This window comes from Sturnus vulgaris, chromosome Z (assembly GCF_052056855.1).
Source record: "Sturnus vulgaris isolate bStuVul1 chromosome Z, bStuVul1.hap1, whole genome shotgun sequence".
Classification (NCBI taxonomy): domain Eukaryota; kingdom Metazoa; phylum Chordata; class Aves; order Passeriformes; family Sturnidae; genus Sturnus; species Sturnus vulgaris.
In genome coordinates this window covers 66,417,452-66,433,402 of record NC_142283.1, presented here as the reverse complement: position 1 = coordinate 66,433,402, position 15,951 = coordinate 66,417,452, and the positions used below count along the sequence as shown (strand labels likewise).

Here is a 15,951-nt window from a genome sequence, read left to right as displayed (position 1 = left end):
ATTCCTCAGCCTAGTTAAAAGGGTAGGAGAGAACAACTGAAGCCCTTCATCTCTTCCTGAGGCAGTAGCAATGCAGTAGAAAAATGGTTATGAAACAAAAGTGACAAAAATAGCAAGAAAAAAAGAGAAGAGTTGAACTGCAAGCACACTTGTCCAAAAGGAACGATATTAATTCTGTTTGGATTATTTCATTACCTTAAGGACTAAAAGCTGTTAGAGTAGGGAGTGGAGAAAGTCTAGTGCTTCATTTGCATGTTTGGTGCTGTTTTCAATCCTAAACCTGTCTGCAAAGGTTCTGTTTCGTTATGGCAAGCTATAGGACTGCTGGGGTGTCAGGAATATGACTGAGAAACTTCCTGTAAAGATGGGAGTTAACCCTGAACTAAACACCCTCTTGAGCTTTTCTGTTATGCTAACAGAAACAAACACATCTTAAATATAAATTGTTTTAATTGTACTCTGAGCATATTGACCGGGTCAGATTAATCAGGGCACATACCACTTTCTATTTTTAGTTCTAGTTAACTTAAACAAGAAAGAGATGTGCAAACTGTGATCGTTATGTGCATGCCTGAAGCAGAATTGAAAGCATTTCAAGAAACACTGAAAGAGGTTGTAATATTTATCAGGTACGTTTTTAACTAGTTTCTAAGGATACGCACGAACTGCAACGTTTTTCCAACACTAGAATGCAGAAATAACTTTCCCATATTCTGGTTTTAGACATATTTTTTCATTCCAAGAATGAGAGATTGACCCTGTTTGGATGTTGGCTGCGCACCAAAGCCCCTCTATCACTCACCTTCCTCTGCAGGACAGAGGTTGTTGTGAAAGGATCGTGAGTTGAGATAAGGACATAGAAAGATCCCTCACCATTAAAATAATGGGAAAAACAGAATGATTTTGGGAAATAAACTGACAATCAAGTTAGAGTAGAATAGTGAGAAACAAAACCTAAATATTTAAACACCTTCCTCCCACTCCTACTTTCTTCCTGGACTCAACTTTGTTCATGATTTTTTCCCTCACAATGTGCAGGGGACAGGGAATGGGAATCATGATCATTACATGTCTCTGCTGTTCCTTCCTTCTCAGGGAAGGGCTCCTTTTCCTGCTCCAGCATGGAGTCCCTAGCACTGGAGGCAGTCATCCATGAACTTCTCAAATCTGAGTTCTTTCCATGGGCTACCATTCTTCGTCCCAGCACGGGTCAGTCACAGGGTCACTGATGTCTCCAGCAAACCTGTTCCAGTGTGGGCTCATCTACCCAGGGGTCCACAGGCTGCCCACAGTGTCACACCTCCTTCAGGAATGTCCACCTCTCTACGCTGGGTCTCCTCTGTGAGCTGCAGGTGGATTTCTGCTGCTCCATGACGTCCCTGGGCTGCAGGACGGCGCTGCCTCACCGTGATCTCCCAGGAGAGGCTCTGCTCCAGCTGGGACACCTCGTGTCCCTCCTTCCCTGACTGTGAGTATGTGTGCCACACGTTTGCACTGCTTTGTCCTGGCTGCACTAGTGCAGCTGGCTGGTTTTTGACTCCCTGAGGAGCTGCAACCATCACCGATGGGCTCAGCCTTGGGCAAGTCCTTCTCAGAACCGGCTAGCACTGGCCCTGGCCAGCATGGACACAACTCCTGGCATCTTCTCCCCGAATCTCTCCCAGGGCCTCCCTGCTACCGAGCCCTTGCTATGCAAATACAGTTCACTTATATACATGAATCCATTAATTCAATCTGTATAAAAGGAAAGGTTTTTGTAAGAATGTACACCTGTTACAGCTAGATTTCTGCTGGAAAGAAACATTAACCTCTTAAGAAAACAAAACAAAACAAAACCCGCTTAATTGGTAAAAGGTAATTTACATAGACCCTCCCAAGAATATCTGAGTTAAAAAAAATAAAAAGGCTTTTATCCGTTTCAGAATAGGTGATACTAAGATATAAAGATATCAGTAAAATAAGTAATGAAAGACATAAGATGCAAGAAAATTAAATTCAGTTTTTAATTTTAAAAATTTTAGGAAGACTAAAGATCTTCAGATTTTAAACAGTTAATTTTTGCTAAAATCCCTTGTACTGCTAATATAAACACAATAATAATGACTATGTTGGTGATCATCTTAAGTGTAATGACCAAGAGGAATCTTAAATTTCACCTTCCCCTCAGGTAAGCCCTGTTGCACTAAGATGGTGAGTCCTGTGTACTTAGTATAGAGCACAAAGGGAGCCTGATCATGCTTGAATGAGAGTTACATTGACTTGAATAGGAGCAAGATTGCTCCATCAGTCTAGATTTTCTTTCTTCTCCTTCTTCTTTTGTTTCAGATTGGTAAATCTGGCTTGAGCTGTCAGTCAAAAACCTTACTAGATGAGATTCAATGTCACATTCATATTTCCAATGACATTATGGATTTCTGTTATACATATATTTACGTTTCACTTACAGTTTAATAGCAATAGACCTTTAGAACATGAGTGCTGAGCAAACCTGATTGATTTCTTGTATTAGGAGTCGAACTTTGGCTTACTTTTTTTTATGTAGAGAAAGATTGTTTCCTAAATGTACATAAGTTCAGCTTTTACCTTTACTATATTTACTATATTCTGTAAAAGACTTACAAAGATTTTTATTATGTATGGCAAATTCGAGGAAAAGTTACCTATGGTTTTGGCTTGCTGCATAAATTGTTCTTGACTTTGATAATTAACTCTAATCAGCTACCCATACCGGGAAAGTACATGTTTTTTTAGGTGCTTTTCATATTTTTTTCAGGTAAGAAAAATAAGAGCTTACTTTAGCCAAAAGCTCAACTTTGAAGGCGTTAATTGAACAGTCTCAGTGAAGTATCTTTATTTTGGATTCCATAAAATTTAATCTTAACCTAAAAAGCATGTTGCTAATCTTAGACTGCATAGACTTGTGTTAAAACCTTCAAGGTGGGATGAATTCATTGCATTGCTTAAATATTACCTCTTTAACATTTCATTATACTTTAAAAATATTTTTTGTCAGTGTAATATTTTTCTATTATCTGAACTGTGCTCTCAGAGAGGTGAACTAATTTCTGTATAACCAGTAACAACTAAACCCAGTTAGCATTTTTTCCTAGTAGTAGCAGGTTTTCTGTTAAATCAGATGTCATTAAGTCAGGCTGAGTCAAGATATAGTTCTCCATTTATTTCCCTCAAAAGGTTTTGCACAGGAGGCAATGCACTAGTTTTCAGTCTAACTGATAAATACCTTTGTTTAAGACTTTCCAGGCAATAAAATATAAGTTAAGTACTAAATAATTATTTAAATTATTGACTCTTGCAATATTCCAGTACTCTTCAAATCCAACCCTATCAGGCTTCAGGATGACCTTCTAAATTATCAGACTAAACATAAGGCTGAAAATATTCTTTTTTTGCAGCTTTAGTGTCCCAAGAATTATGCCTAACAGTTAATAGTTTATCAAGTCTAACAGTTTTTTTTTTTACTTTAAAATCTATGTTGTGAAAATTGCTTTCATCACAAACTATCTTTGGTTTAGTAATATAGAAGAATAAAATACAGAATATAGAAATATAGAAGAACTATAGAATATATATAAAATGATATTTCACATGTTATTTCTTGCACAACATACCCTGTATTTATCGTGGTTTTTAAAATATAAATTGGATGTATTTGGTATTTTCAGTCTTAGCTTTTAAATGCTGTGGTCTTCAAAGCTGTTCCCTTAAGCAGTACCAGTGTGTCCAAAACCTTACAGGAAATGTAATTTTAGCCTTGCATTCATTGACATCTCTCACCTTTCTTTTGTTCACTTTAGTCCTCTGATTCATCTGTGCTCTCATTTTCAAATTCTCACTGTGGTATTTTCTGCGATCACTGACTCTTTCCCACCATCCTTTTCCTTTTATTCCTGTTTTTTGTTCTCATTCAGTCTTTCAGAACTGTCATATTATACTCTAAATTACAATTTATAATTATGATATTTTTAAAAGCTTCTAACTATACTTCTTTCTTGTCTTTTTTTTTGCCTTTTGATATTCTCCTCTTAAAATTAATTCTCAATATATTTGTTTTTTCATTTTTTTAATGTTAGCTCAAAGAGACATTTCTTTATTTTCTTTTAAGAAAATATCTTGTTCTCACTCAAGATAATCAGGAATTTTTTTGTATCTAATTAAGACATTTATTTCTTTTATTTGTACATTTTTTTCATTGTTTTGGACGGCAATTTGAATGAAATTAAGTATGTTCACCTAAAATTCATTATGATAGTGAGTATAAAAATATGTCTTAGGTGACTTGGTTCTGTGCACTGCTAAACTTTGCAAAAGGTGGTGTAGTTTTATACCTTACATGTTTCAGACAAATTTCATATTTTGCTATGATCCTTTAAATATTCTGTCTTTTCTCTCTTATCTGACAGGAACTAAGCACTATTTCTGGGTCTTCAAATCGGCACTCTTTTCTGAAATTCAGAAAGAAGGATGAAAAATTTGAGAAATTTGAATATAATCCCAGTCTATATTAAAATCAAACTACAGTTATCAAAACTTTATTGTGAGAAATAGGAAATGGGAAGATCTAGGTTCTGTAGAAAGCTGAGGAAGTCACTATGCAGCCCTTCTTGGAATAATATATTAATATATTCATTTAGTTAAATTATTATAGCACGGTATACATTCTCCCATTCTCTCCCCTTGTCCATGCTGTTGTGCACCAAGGAAACTTTTAACTATTGATAATATTGTTACCACTCAATTTGTGTAGATATTAACTCAGTACAACACTTCCTAAAGATCCTCCTTCAAATTTTTGTGGAAATAGCTCTCTCATGTGCTCCTGTTACCCTGTTCTCTCATTCCTATCCTTTTAGAAAATGCCCTGAATTTCTGCAGGATGCTGGAGAAACGAGCAACCTACCAGATGACTGTGTCACACTCTGAGAGCTGTACTGCAGCCCCACAAATACTCCCACCATGAAGGTGGGATAGTTTTGTAACTGACTCATGTTTTACTACCCAGCTACATCCATATCAATAAATAAAGGAGATCCATTCCTTAGCCTCAGTCTGAATGGCATGGCGGAGATCACATCCATATGTGGAAAATAGTAATTCCCTTTAATTTTTTCATAGAGTAATAGGTGTTATAAAGCACTGAAAAGTAGGGAGACTAAGAGAACAAGTTGCAATGCAACTGAGTTGCATGGGGGTAGGATGTCCAAAGACTTTTCCCAGGAAGGATTAGTGATGAGAAGATTCTGGAAATAAACATATGAAGGTAAGCAGAAACTGAAAACACCCTCCACTGAGATTGCCTCCTCCCTTTTGTTGTGACAGTTTTTAACGTGTGTATAAACTGTGATGTGGTTTGCAATTTCCATCCCAGGGGTTGGGGCTTCAGAGTGTATATTGTTAAGAATGCAAAGCCTGGTATTAGAGCTCTTCGGGAATACCAGCTTTTCCTTAAAGCACAGTTCTCTCACTGGATTGAGAAGAAATTGGCAGGAAAGACACACCAGACTATTCCGGCTCAATGTAATTAGTAGATCATTCTTGTCGTGGCACAATTTACTGGGAGGAGCTTAGATACAACTTGGTAGCTGTATCCATTCCCTTTTGTTCCACCATTCACTCAGTATAAATCCTAATATTTGTAGAGAATAGCTTTATCTAACTATAATTCTAAGCAAATATTATAAAAATAAATTCATAATTTCTTAGGTGTTCCTGCATGTTTTATCCTTAAAAGGAGATCCAAGACTTAAAAGGAGATCCAGTAATTTTGGTTAACACACCTCTGGAATATAATTCAGGCTGGTAAATGAGTGCCAGTCCCCACATGAATTACCGAAAGGAAAGACTGCTGCCTCTTTTCATCTGAGATCCCAACAGAGTCCACAGAGCTGTCCACCTGGATTTTCCCCCAGGAGAACACATTTGCCCTTCTTGATGCTATAGATCTGCAAATGTTTTATGGGTGGCTGGGTGTGCACAGTGAGGGGAGCCTTGCTCTTCCTGCCAGAAGCGGCATACTCCTCGAAAATTCCTGCTCTGCATCACTCATGTCTTCCTTTTTCTGCTCAGGGGCCTGTAGTGGTTTGACCTTGGCTGAATGCCAGGTGCTCACCAAACCACTCTATCACTCCCTTTCCCATTGGGATAGAGGGGAGAGATTAAGGTGGAAAACAACCTGTAGGTTGAGATAAGGCAGTTTACTACAGAAAAAAAAGAGAAGAAATAAAGAAAAACAAGTGAAAATTTGCACATGCATGAGAAAAGGGAAAAGTTAATTTATACTTCCCATCAGGGAGTGATATTCAGACACTTCCCAGGAAGCAGGGCCTCAGCACTCAGAGTGGATGCTCTGGAAGGCAAATGTTGTTGGATTCCTTCTCTCCCCCGTAGCTTTTTATATCTGAGCTGACATCACACAGTATGGAATATCCCTTTGATCAGCTGGGCTGGTTATGTCCCCTCCCAGGATCTTTCCCACTCCCAGACCCTGTAGTTGAGATGGGAGGTCAGAGGGACCACTCTGCTCAGCAGTAGCCAAAACACTGGTGTGTGATCAAGACCCTTCCAATCAACCAGCAATGCAAAGCACGGCACTGTGAGGGCTGCTGTGCAAAAATGAACTCCATCCCAGCCAGACCCAGTGCAGGGTCTTGGGCTGTGGTCTCTGGACTGTCCCTCCCACTCAGCCCCATTCATCTTATCACCTCTGGTGGAGCCTGTTCACCTTTTATAGCACTGCCACAACTGTCAGAATTCACTTGTGACAGGAGAGACTGCTGTTGTCACTCCTGGCCCACGGCCCACAGCATTCCCTGTAGACCATGCTTAGCACAAAATCATTCACAATCAGTATTTTTTAGTTGCAGAATCAGCTGCACAAGCAGATAGGACATACCACAAGACCTGACCACACTTCACATAGGAGCATATCCCTTCCCCTAGCTGTGTTCTGGAATTGCTATGGACCCCTATGTACCAGCTGCCCCTTCAGCACTTTGCTTGTGTTTGCACACCAGGCAGGAAATGTCCCTGACTGTGGTGTTCCTTAACTATCAGACAAATAGGAAGCCTGAAATCAGCCTGCTCTATCTTCTGTGAAGTCTCACACTTTTCAAGGAACCTTCCACTCTGCCTTGTAATCTTCCCATCACAGCTCATTTCCCTTGAATCACTAGGTGTACTGTGCAGTGGTTTATTTCACACCTCAGTCCCAAAAAGCGGCTCAAGGAAGGGAGCAAAGGATACTCAGTAGTAGTCATGAAGCCTGGGCAGGTCATGGGGTATTTCAATGGTGAAACTAGGCTAAGAGAAAACTCAGTCAGAAAGGAGGTTTTAAGTGAAATGTGAAGACTGAGAAGTGCCGAACAGGAGAGATAATAAAAGCAAATGAGATTACAGGGAAGAGGCAGTATTAAAATAAAGAAGAAAAAGTAGAAGAGGGATTGCTTGGCACAGGTTAAACAGAAGGTACAATGCAGAAAGAAACTGACATAGAGAAAAGAAAAATCTGTGCCCACTACAGATTGCTCTTTCAGATCCTGAAATCATCATTCTTCGCTCTAATCTGTATTCAGCTTCCAAGAAATAGAAATCTGTCTGAGAAAATAATTCTTTGGTCCTTGGCTTAGCATTTGTACAAAGAAAGTAATAGCCTTTCACCTGACAAATTAGGCCACTAAAGTTTGTGAGGCACTTAAACTGATGAGTGTTGAAAAAAGTCTGAGTTAGGTCTGACTACAATGCAGGAATGGATTGTGCAGTGGAAAAGCACAAGACATCACAAACAACAGAGACAAGAGGTAAGAATTTCCATATTTTGTACCAATACATAACTGATTCATGAAAAAAAAAGCACAGTTTGAGATAATGAGTTGAAAATGGTGCACAAACTCTGGCCAAGGGAGGACAACATAAATCTTGGTTTTTTAATGATTAATAACATCCCATTAACAAGATACTTTTTTAGCATAATAAAAATTTGTCATCAGAGAACCAGTGTATTTTTCTGAGACTTACTGCTCTCTAGTACCCTGCATAAGTTAATCAATATCTAAATCCATTTCTCAAGCCCTTAACAACAAAATAGCTATTGCAGCTATATAAATTACACATCTTCCCCTCTGTTTCCGTTCTGTTTGTTATGCTACTCTGAATTTCCACATTTTCCCATTTTTTTCAGCCTTTTGCATAACTATACTTTCAATCATCTGGACTTTTCCTGCCTCTAATAGCATGTCGAAGTGAAACAGTACAGTCATCATAACCTGACTTGGGTTTACTACTTTCTACCAGCAATTTCAGCTTCTGTTTCAATACCTGCATCTTTTTCTTAAGTGTGAAATTCTGGTTGTGGAGTAACTAAAGTGTTCCTGTTCCTTATTCATAAATCTAAATGCCTCTGGGATGCTTGGTTCTTTTATTGTCTACTTTAATCCCAGCTGATACTTCTTGACTAGTTGGGGCCTGTTACTGCCAAGCACTCCATGGCATCTCTCCTTGTGACATTCTTCAGAAATTCCATATGGGTTTTTTATTTTGTTGTTGTTGATGATGGTGGTTGTTGTTGCTTTGGGTTTTTGTTTTTGGTCTTTTTTTCCTTTTAGAGGAAAGGGGATTTGCACTATTGATTATTCTTATTTATCTTACTATACTTTAAAAAAGAGAGCATTTAAGGAAAATTCATTAGTTTTTCTTTCTAGCTGAAAATATACTACTTAAATGGTGCACTTCATCTGGTGCCTTGATATGGAAAAGAAAACTCATGCTATGATAATGCATGAGTTTTCACCTTTTTCTTCCGCCCTATTAAAAGCTTTGGTTCTTCTTCTAGACAACATAGTTTTAATTTACACAAAACTTTTCAGTCTCTATCCCTTTTTAATTGTTATGCCTGTATAATGTGACTAGGGCAGACACAATATGATACAACCAGTAATGACATTACACCACCAGTATGCTGGGGGCGGGTTCCTGTTTATGGTTAAACCCTGATGTTAATTGATGAAAATAGTTCAGGAAACAGAAGCTCATGCATTTTTATCAGCTCGGCTTGCATAGACCTCATACAATTTATTTAAAACCTACATGCAACATATTGAAAAGTGATAGTAAATCCAGGTTTAAAACCTAATTCTGAAATCCATGCTATGCATGAATAATTACTGTTTAACAAAATTATAGATGCTGGGGTAAATGCAAACCAATCCTTCATTGCAAACAGCAGAAGAAACCTAACAGATAACACAAAGAGATACCGTATACATCCACTGAACATCCACTTAATTTGCAAGAGTTCAAAGGACATTCAATCCCAACTGAATGACATCAAAAAGGATTGTAAAAATATCTTGTCAAGCAGCATTGTTGTGCTGTCTAACTTTTTAATCGTAGCATAATGTTAATGCTATTAGAGTTTCTATAAAGACACACAGGGGTCAAGGATGCCAGAGGGAAAAAAAGAAAAAGGGGAAAAGAAGAAAAGGTTACACATGCTAATTACATTTTCTTGAGCTTAGCATGATGGTGTGACCTATATTTATGTATTTGGGTCTGATGATATTATTTCAAACTATTCTTTCAATATTAACTACTTTTAGAGTGGGATATGAAACCTGATATAGAATATCAGGGAAAAATAAAGTATCTTTGCACTGCTGAAAGCTAATTCCCCCCGGTCCTTCTTACTGGAAAATCTTTTATTTTCAGTTTATCCAAATTTATACTTCAGTTCTTCTATACACAAGATGAAGTAAGCTGCATATTTGCAGAAGTACATATACACAGTGGATCTTCAGTAAAACTCATTTCATACCCATTTAGACCTGCAATTGCACGTGCTGAGGAGCACAAAGTTGTTTTCAAGTCTTTGTGTAACAATTATACGTATAAAATTTGTTGCCTTATTGTCAAATAAAAATGAATGTCTACACGAAATCTGCACTTACTTTTACATATTTTCACTTTGTTTCAGATAAGAATGGCATGAACAACAGAACTATGTCCAAGAATTTAATGTCTTTTATGGTGCCAGTGGGGAAATTCACTGTCATTCTTGGGCAATTTTTTGCATCTTTATTCATATTTGTATAAGCTTGTGCTATATTGCAACTTTGCTGTTAAATATAGCCTCTGGCCTGTAGTTAGCATGGTCTATTTAAATTTCAGTTAGAGAAAAAGACACCTTCTTTTTGTATTATGTGATCAAAATTTTGAAGCTCTGTAATTTTCTTGCTGCTCACAGAAACAAAGCATCCAGGCTGACTGAGAAAGCCTTTTCTATAAGCTATAAATATTTGCTATTTGTAAAACCTCAATGAAGGATTTAGTTATTAAAAAACTAAAGGAAGAAAATTGCTAATAATGATTGGTTTGAGCTAATGAGATGTTTTTATGCAAATGTATGAACCTTAAATATGACCTGGAAACAAAAGACTGCTTAACAGTTACTATTAAGCTATACATTAGGAGATCAATTAAAGAGAATTTCTTTCTAATGATCAAGCTGTACAAGAGTTGCTATGGAAACCTGGAAAAGGAGAGATTCAGAATGCAAAATAGCAATAGAAACAAAACCAATATTTGTAAACAAGTATTGTAGAATGTGTATAATCAGTTAAATAATAAAAGACTGTTTCTTTTCCACTCCAATATATTTGAAAGAAGGGCATGTTTCCATATGAAGGTCCCAATTTAGTTGATATTTGGATGCCATAAAGAAAGGTTATGCCAAGAAAATATTTCTGTAATCAATAACAGTTCACTAAATTACAAAATGGGATAGAAAAGCAGAATGACTTTAAAAGTCTCAAGGATTTGCACAGTCATGTCATTACAAATTGCTGGCAAAAAAACCCCAAACATATCTATGGCAAAGAAAGTGCAAACACAGGTGGTTAAAAGAAAGATTAATTCCCTCCCCCATACCTTAAAATAACATGGCATTTGCATCAGAAGAAGCTTACAATATTCCGATTGTCCTATATGAACGTTGCTGGCCACTTCATATGTTTTCATTTTTTTTTCTTTCACCTGTATCTTGTGCGGTTGGTGAATGCCCATAAAATACATATGAATATAATGTTAAATAGCATTTTATGTAAAAAAAAATTAAAAAAAATCTGTCACTAAGTAGGTTTTTTTCAGGTTGGAGAAGGTAAAACCCCAAGAAATTGAGTTTTCCAGTATGCAGAACATGTATTGTCACTACGTACATGGAGAAACGTTCAAAGCAGGGTGGTAACTGGAATTTCTTGTAAATATCTAGGGGCCTTCTTGCAATAAACAACAGATATAATGGACTAGATGCACTCTCTCTCCCCTTTGTTCTCTTGTTTTTAAATTGTCCATGGATGCAGAGGTTTAGGCTCTTTGCAAAGAAAAATCACCAGGAAGCGTTTGGGTGTGTCGGACCTCAGCAATGCTGAGGGCAGGGGCATCCTGAGCCCGGAGGAGTTCCAGTCTGGAAGCGACTCCCAGCATCACAGCTGAGGCCCGGGGTGCTGTGGAATGCCGTCCTTCCCGGGATACCTCAGCAGGGCTCAGCTCCCGAGCCAGCCATTCACAGAACCGAGCCCTACAGACTCCTAACATTACACCTTCATTTAAGTTGATTTTCAGACCATTCCTGACAGCATGGAGAGCAATAAAGGTCAACTTGTTCTGAAGAACATATTCATGTGAATGAGTACATTTGACAATAAATTTGAAGGACTCTTTCATTGTGGAACATGGAAAGCTGCATTAAACAAGTAACATAAAAGCGTCACAGGAAAAGTTTCATGAAAAATTAAGTAAAGTATTATCATCAGTGTTACAGAAGTGGGTGGGAGGCTTTCTGATCATTTTTTTATGGTTCAGGTTTAAGCAACCTAGTGGAATATGTTTTTCCTAAGTTATAATTCTGCTACAGTCGTGTATGATGGGACAACTAAAACGATCTGTTTATACATATATTAAACTCAATAATTAATTTCTATGTAAACTTACTATCCTTTTTCTTGTGTCTCATGTACTGGTAACACCTTTCTGGTCTATAAGTGTTATGTGAGGCTTGTTTAACCAGCTCTCTGAAACAGGCCTTCTAGGATAAAATCCCCTTAAAATGTTTGTTTCTTACACTCAAGATCTTTCTGTTGCAAATGGCTTATAGTCGAGAAATACTCATGTTTTTTAGAAAGTGTAACTGTAGAGATGTAACTATGATTAGAAGGCAGATATCCTTCAGGGATAAAACAGAAAAAGAAAGAGAAAAAAGAAATATTTAGCCAACTTGAAACAATAAATATTTATTGGGAAGAAAAGACTATTATTTCTGAAAGAAAATCTTTCAGACTTCCACTTCATGGGAAGGTCATTTTGGTCAGCTTCAATAAGATAATCAAGAAATCCAATTAGCTCTATATAGAAGTTACAAATCTGTTCTCATCAAAGACCACATAGCCTACAGCACAAGCAAACAAAATGCTATTAGATTGAACCATTAAAAAGAAGAGTTGTATCCTGCTAATAAGAGAAGACTTAAAGGATTCAGCTAGAGAGTAACTAAGGAGAAAATAAATTGTAACCATTTGTCAGATCAATCCAAGTAGCTGACAATAAATCAGGGTTCACTAAGAAATAAATTAAAAATATATATTTTATTGATTGATTTGTAAAATGAGGTACAGCTCTTAGATTCATATATTTAAACTGCAAAAATCAGTGAAATCTTATGTGAACCCAATAATCCTTCACAATGGAAGTGCAGACTCCAACTCTCTCCTACAGGATTTCTTCAGACAGAAGAAGGCAGTAAATTTGTATGGAAGAGTGACCTAGGGCCATCTAGCTTTTGGGATCAATGGAAGAATCAAGTTCCAAAGTCAAGGACTCAGAGAAAATACCACCCGGAATTTGAGTTTTCAACAAGATCAAAAATGTGCTCATTTGCTGAACAAACTTAATGAGATATTTGTACATACAGTCCTACAAAGATTCAGAAGGTAGCACGGTCCAATACCCATACCCATATGTTACAATCAAAAGTGGCTGTCAGGATGTTACAAGCAGTCACTGTGTTATGTCTACAGTCTCAAACCTTGCTATAAATCACTATATACAACAAATTAACTTCAAAGTAAACTGGCGAGTTTTTTTAACAGAAAAATAAACAAACTTCAGAATTCCCTTGTTTTATTTTCAGTTAATTACTTGATTAAAATGCACATTGAGATCCCAGAGCTCAATCCTGGTAAGCTTTGCTAAGTGTTCAGGGAAGAAAACAAATACAAGAAGATTATAGATTTGAATAAACAAACTAGTTTTTGAGCTAGCACTAACTGTGAAATTGTGGTTTTTAGGGATGAATTTACTCCATATTCTGCTAGCTGTACTTGATCTCTTGCTTCTGAAATGAGAATTTCTTTCTCCCTTTCCTTTTAAATCATCTGACCACTACTATATGGAAATAACCACTTTTGCTAATTACTTCGCTGAGAAAAAAAATTATAGAGAAAATCAAGATGAATGAGGCACTGTGCTTTGCACAAATCAGACAGACAAGCTGTCAGCGCTGCCTAACCCATCCTTAGAACAATTCCCTTTCCCCAAGGAAGTTGTCAGGAAAATGGAGGTCCTTGTCATTTCTCCGCTTGCAATTTGGGACTTTCCTTTCACACCTAGTTTATTTCTAGAATCTTTTGACATTATTCTTGCAATTAAATGACAAAATAATTTTTTTTTCTTATTTCATCTTTAGCCTGGCATATATACCTCTCTAGTGCTATACATATGGGGTAGAGCATGGTTTATAAATGTGTTTCTTGCTATTTTGTTCACTCTCTGAAGTGCATTTGTCCCACAGACGTGTCAAGCAGGTAGCTCTGCGTCAGCCTCAAGTGACTGGGCAAATTACCAGTGCTTGAAGACCCCTGGGAGACTCATCAGTGCTGGAGTGCCCTTGAGAGCACACGGAGCGTGCAGGGTGTCAGTGCAGGAGCTTGCTCCCCGGGAGCCTGCCGAGCAGACCTGCTCCTCCTGCATTTCAGGCACAGGCAGCTTTGTGCTGCAGGATACTAGAGGTGGAGAAGTTTGTGAAATGCATTAGGACCTCAAACTCACTGGGACAATTCGATTCTGAAAAGCAGTGTTATTAATTTGCTTATATCTATCTATCTATCTATCTATCTATCTATCTATCTATCTATCTATCTATCTATATGTGTGTATATATATATATATATATATATATATATATATGTATGCATATATATATATATTTAATAGCCACATATATATGTGGTTTCAGTAATGAGACCTTACCAAAAAATGTCCGAGCTTGCATCTGGAGCATGAGGAAAAATATCAAAAACTGTGGAACTGTGGTTAGCATTCATAATTTATTTTGTTCGTTCTTGATAAAATATTTTTTTTCTTCTTTTTTTTGAACAACCTTAAATTTTATCAAGCAGAAGTCCACATTTCCTCAGATGCAGTCCTTAGAGACATAGAAAAAAAATTAGCTATTTTTAAAAGGGAGGTCAATAACATCATTACAGGAAACAGAAAATTTCATGATGTATTGAAAAAGTGTGTGAGAATTTAATAAGTATTAATTTAATGTGTGATAGAGCATCTGTTAGTATACACTAATAAATTCTACCTAAAAGCTGAATTAATTTCTATGATCTGTTACATACAAACTTATACACATATGTTTTAAAACATATGAGAGATCTGTGATGTACAAGACAATGTGTTTACTGATCAGAAGCACAAATATCAAAAGCTGTCAAGTGTTACAGGAGAACTTGATTTAAAAATGAAAAATATTTTCCCCATATAACTAAACTGAGCAGTGTATGCACTGCAGGTTACATGGAGCTGAGCCTGGTACAGCCTTATCAAGAACATTTACAAAAACATTCCAATTTAACAATATAACCTTTGTTTTTCCACTAATTCAAGTCTAGCAGAAACTATATGCCATGCTTACTCAAGATAAAAGAGAAATATGGACACCAGGTTAATTTATGTAAGGAGCAAAACCTCAGAGAGTGACAAAGGAGCTGTCCACATTTGGAAAGAGGAAATACAAAGACAGAAGTTTGAAAAAACCCAACAACTCAGGCAAAAATGCCAGAACTATATGGAATGTAAGACTCAGTTTTACTTAAGAGATGTCTATATAGAGACATCTGGAAAGCATTAGTCTGAATTAATAAAATAAGTAAAATCACACTAAAATATATTAGTTGAACTGAGATAATATGTGAGCATGCACCTAAGGTGGTAGTAGTTCAGTTGGGTTACTTCACCCCCAAAGGGAAGTAAACTAAATCAAACTGAAGCCATGACAGGTTCAGTCACCGTATGTCAGCAGTCTGTAGATACACATGGCAAATATAAGGTCATCTCAGGGCTTAGGTAAGAACCACAGGCTAAATTAACCACATAAAAAGTTACTATGGATCATCAATAAATTATGTGTGTGTCTCTGGCATATAATTCTCAACAAAAATGTTCACAGGGATTCAGTGTTTTTTAACTAATCCAGTTGTGACATTTGTGAATTTTTGCAAGCATTGCTATTAAAAGGTACAAGGCAAAGCAAGCTGTCTAGATTCACTTCACTAAAAGCCATTAAACTATTCAGAATTTACAAAAGGATGAAAAGTAGAATTGTGTTATTAGTTTTCTTAGGGAGTGTGGACTAACCCAGATGGACTCCTGAAGATACTAATTTATTTCAGATTGAAAACACCTTCCTCCATTTCCTCCAAACTACACCATTTCCTGGCACTTAAATTTCATTATAACGTGTGGAGGTAACACCCAGGTGAAAGACTTCCGTGCAGTTACCTGGAAAACACTGTGACTCAAAGAGGCTTCACAGAGGAGCAGAACAGCCTCTTTTGTACACCAGGTCCTGTTTCTTGCTGGGTGTGCAGTAGGTGACAC

The 15,951-nt window shown here is 37.0% G+C and overlaps 1 long non-coding RNA gene across 1 annotated transcript; it reads left to right on the top strand.

Moving 5' to 3' along the window:
• Positions 1 to 1,113: 1,113 nt before the first annotated feature.
• Positions 1,114 to 11,989, top strand: LOC148219894 (uncharacterized). Its single transcript, XR_015799457.1, has 2 exons — positions 1,114 to 1,468; positions 4,422 to 11,989. It is a non-coding gene; the product is annotated as an uncharacterized LOC148219894 (long non-coding RNA).
• Positions 11,990 to 15,951: the final 3,962 nt, after the last annotated feature.